Source organism: Penaeus japonicus, unplaced genomic scaffold (genome assembly GCF_977035675.1).
Source record: "Penaeus japonicus unplaced genomic scaffold, GWHDUDI00000001_assembly GWHDUDI00000013, whole genome shotgun sequence".
Lineage (NCBI taxonomy): Eukaryota > Metazoa > Arthropoda > Malacostraca > Decapoda > Penaeidae > Penaeus > Penaeus japonicus.
Window position 1 is genome coordinate 33,830,857 of NW_028234415.1, and position 5,115 is coordinate 33,835,971.

Sequence of the window (5,115 nt, forward strand, 5' to 3'; positions counted from 1 at the left end):
AGGAAGGGGGAATAACAGGGGGGAGGGCGGGGGCGCGGTTCACTCCTTAGCAACGCCTCGCAGTTCGTGTGTGGCGGGAAAGGGGTTGTAAGTTACGATCTGGTGTCATACGGCACGGGATTTACGACACAGTGTCACACGGAGTTATGGAGGGTCAAAACCCAGGCGAAATTGCAAATTATGCACGTGAAGTGGTGGCAGAGGGGGGAGGGGGAGAAAAAGGGAAGGGAAAGTAGAAAGAAAGTGAGGAAGGAAAGGGAATAACAAAGAAAAAAATGAAAGGTAAAGGATAGAAGAAGGAAGGGGAGAGGGAGAGCGAGGAGGGGAAGGAGAGGGAGGGAGAGGAAGGAGAGGGAGGGAGAGGAAGGAAGGGGAGGGAGAGGAAGGAAGGGGAGGGAACAAGAAGGAAAAAAGGGGGATAAACGCAAGGGGGGGGGGGAGAAGGGGTCACGTGAGGGGGTTACCACCACATGCCTTCTTACCGGTCACGTGATGCTCGTTCCCGAGGCGACGCTCAATCCTGTTGGTAACAAAGATTTTTTTTTCTTTCTTGTATTTTTTTTTATTATAGCTCTCTTTTTCTCTTTTATCTTCTTCCCTCCACTTATCTCTCCCTCCCTCTCTCTCTCTTACTCTATTCTTTTCATCGTTTCCCTTCCACTTTCTATCCTTCCTCTTCCCCTCTCCTATTCTCTCTTTTTTCTCTACTGTTCTCCTATTCGCTCTTCTTCCTCTTCCCCCTCTCCTATTCTCTCTTCTTCCTCTACTGTTCTCCTATTCGCTCTTCTTCCTCTAATGTTCTCCTATTTTCTCTTCTTCCTCTACTGTTCCCCTTTTATCTCTTCCTCCTCTACTGTTCTCCTATTCTCTCTTCTCTTCTCTTCTTCCCCTTCTCCTATTTTCTCTTCTTTCTCTACTGTTCTCATATTCTCTCTTCTCTTCTTCCCCCTCTCATATTCTCTCTTCTTTCTCTACTGTTCTCTTATTCTCTGTTCTTCCTCTCCCCCTCTCCTATTCACTCTTCTCTTCTTCCCCCTCTCCTCAGAACCAAGGACTGCCCTGTCACGGTTAAATTAGAAAACAGTAAAATATTTGGGATTCTTTCAGAAATCTCTCATCTGAAAAGAAAAAATAGATTATGATCAGAAAACATTCCTAAAACTTCTTTCATTATCATCTTGGAATAATTTTCCTATTATACCTCATCTCTTATTCCATTTCATTTCGTATCACCCATCTATCAATTCGTATTTTCTCCTCTCCTTCTTACTTTCTCTCCCTCACTCTCCTCCCTTGTCTTTCACTCTCCCTCCATCTCCTCTCCCATTTCGTATTCAACATTTCTCATTCTCTCTATCTTTCTCCCACGTCTTCCTTCCCATCTTTCCCCTTTCCCAACCCTTCTCCTTCCCCTCTTCTTATCCTTCTCTATTTCCTCTTTCCTCTTTTCGTGGTCCTTCGTTCCCTCCCTCTTTCCCTGCGTCCATTTTCCCTTTTTCATGTCCCTTCCTTTATATCAATCTCCCGTTTCTTACCCTCTTTCTGAAAACTAAGTGAGATGAAAGGAAGCGAAAGAGAAAGAAAAAGAGAAAGAGAAAGAGAAAGAGAGAGTGAGAGAGAGAGAGAGAGAGAGAGAGAGAGAGAGAGAGAGAGAGAGAGAGAGAGAGAGAGAGAGAGAGAGAGAGAGAGAGAGAGAGAGAGAGAGAGAGAGAGAGAGAGAATCAAAGAAAAAACCCAGAGAGCAGAAAAGCACAAGGACCAAAAGGCCAGCGACCCCGAGAAAGAGGGGAGCGCGAATCTCTCCCCTCTAGGCCGCCAATAACGTAAATATCATATACCGGCCGACGTCCCCCGGGGGCACTTCCCCTCTCCACCCCCCTCCTACCTCCTTCCTTCCTTCCTTTTTCCTTCGCTCTTCTCCTACTCTCCTCTTACCCTTCTTTCTCCCCCCCTCCCCTCCACTCCCCATCTTCTCATTCTCTCCCTCCCCTCCCCCTTCCTCCTCCATCTCTTCTCCCCCTCCTCTCTTAAGGCTCCCCCTCCTTCTTCGGCCTGGCGCAAAAACAACGTAATAATAACAATAATGGTAATTTCAATAATAATAACAATAAAAAGACTTGTTTCCCTTCTTCTTCCTCCACCTCCTCTTTCCATTTCTCTTTCCTCTTCCTTTCCTCCTCTTCTACCTCCTTAAACCAAACCTCTATTTTCCTCTCCAGAAAAGCGAGAGAGAAAGGTACAGAGATAGCAAGAGAGAGAGAGAGAGAGAGAGAGAGAGAGAGAGAGAGAGAGAGAGAGAGAGAGAGAGAGAGAGAGAGAGAGAGAGAGAGAGAGAGAGAGAGAGAGAGAGAGAGAGAGAGAGAGAGAGAGAGAGGAGTAAGCCCGGGCCGGCAGGTACGGCGGCGGGGCAGCAGCCCAGAGGAGCGTGGCGAGGCGTGCATAATTCATCCTCTAATATCACTGTGTCAGGAGCTACTCACCCCCACCCCCTTCTTCCCCCCTCCACCCCCCCTCTCTTTTCTACCGTCTACCATCCTCCATTTTCCACCTTCTCCTTCTCTTTCTTTTATCTTGCTTCCTCTACCCTTTTTCAAAAATACGCATAGGGGTGAGAAGGAAAAAGGAAAGGAATGGATAGAGAAAAAACAAAAACAAAACAAAAAAAAAACAGGGAAATTTTTTTTTCGCGTTTATTCCAGCACCCTTTTCTGATTTTCCAATTGTTGCAATGAAATTCATGTCTCCCTTAGTACTCTTTAACAGAATTTTTAGAGGTTGGTTACCAACTCAAAACTTACTTGACAAAAAGTATAGAGAAACAATGAACAAAACAGTGAACAACGAGAAATAACAATAAAGGACATTGAAATGAAATTCAAAAAAGGAAAGAGAGAGAGACATGCGAAAAGAAAGAAGAGGAGAAAAGAGAACGAAATATAAACAATAGAAAGAAATAAAAATAAAGTAAAATAAAAGGAAAGGAAAAAAAAGAGCAATACTGCAGAAGTACCACTAACTTCAAGAACGAGGCTCAACCCCCCCCCCTTTCCCCCTCCAATCTTTCTCCTTATAACAACGCCTAATAAACCACCGCCGAAGCTGACAGTGAGCGAGGAACACGAACACGGCAACACACGAAGGTGAGGTGAGAGCCTGAGAGAGAGAGAGAGAGAGAGAGAGAGAGAGAGAGAGAGAGAGAGAGAGAGAGAGAGAGAGAGAGAGAGAGAGAGAGAGAGAGAGAGAGAGAGATACATACATAGACGTAAATAAAATGATAAATATATAGGAAGAGATACGGTGGAGGTAATTGACATATATAGTATGCTGACATTGCATTCCAATAATCCCTTCAGAGTTTCCCAATGAATTCCGCCATGTGCCAAGCGATACACACTAATATTAATTTCGCAGTTAATGCATGGCGTGATCATGCACAGTCAACAGACCGCACAATACCCGCACCCCGCATTCATGCCAGGCAGCTGTAACAGAAATACATACAATAAACACACACACACACACACGTCAAATACACCCAAACACATCAGACGTTTATGTCCAATAACACGCACACCTCTTGAAAACCCCTAAAACAACCACAAACCTCTCTCGCTCCACCTCAACCCCACCCAACCCCAGTCTAAAGCCTAACAATGGCGTCTCAGCACATCACCATATTACACGAAAGAGCATCGATCAGGCCCCTATGTGCAGCCGCAGGACCCCCCCCCCACCTTCCTACCCCACCATCCAGAGATCAGCTGGTTCTCTCCCTCTTCGCCCGTCCTCCCCCACCTCCTTTATTTCCTCATCTTCCGCTTCCTCCTCCTCTTCCTCTTCTTCTTATTCCTCTTTCTCTTTGTCATCATAATCATAATCCTTCTCTTTCTTCATATCTTCATTATTCTCATCTTCCACCCCTCCCTCCCTCCCTCTAGCTTCTACCAAAAAATCCAGTCAAGGAATCCACTTCCTTGATAAAAAAAAAAAAAAATATATATATATATAGCTTGATTTAAAAATATATATATAAAAATTTCTTTTGATATAATCTGGCATTTATCAAAAACACCCAATTCAAGGCCTCCAATTCTTTGATCATAAAAGAATCTTTTACTCAAAATTCAGAGGCTCATTTTCCTTGCCAAAAAAGGCTACCAAAAATTACCTTCTAACAACAGTAAAAGTTTACCCCCCCCCCCCCCCCCGCTATAGCACTATGTATAGACACTCACAAGAGCTTGAGTCACTCATAACAAACAACAATGAGTCACCATCCAAAGCAGGTAACCCGAGTCACCATCCACAGGGCAAAGGCCAGGGACACATTCTACACCAATACAGACCGAGTCACATTAGCGCAGCTTGGATCGCTACCTACGACAGTAACAGTGGCAGCGGATATCCTAATGCCTCGCCGACGACCTAAATCACCAAATACAATAGAAACAACAACCCGGACAACCACTTACAACCACAATAACAATCTGAATCACCTCTTACGACCACAATAACAATCTGAATCACCTCTTACAACCACAATAGCAATCTGAATCAACACTTACAACCACAATAGCAATCTGAATCACCACTTACAACCACAATAGCAATCTGAATCACCACTTACAACCACAATAGCAATCTGAATCACCACTTACAACCACAATAGCAATCTGAATCACCTCTTACAACCACAATAACAATCTGAATCAACACTTACAACCACAATAGCAATCTGAATCACCTCTTACAACCACAATAACAATCTGAATCAACACTTACAACCACAATAGCAATCTGAATCACCTCTTACAACCACAATAACAATCTGAATCAACACTTACAACCACAATAGCAATCTGAATCACCACTTACAACCACAATAGCAATCTGAATCACCACTTACAACCACAATAGCAATCTGAATCACCACTTACAACCACAATAGCAATCTGAATCACCACTTACAACCACAATAGCAATCTGAATCACCACTTACAACCACAATAGCAATCTGAATCACCACCTACAACCACAATAGCAATCTGAATCACCACTTACAACCACAATAGCAATCTGAATCACCTCTTACAACCACAATAACAATCTGAATCA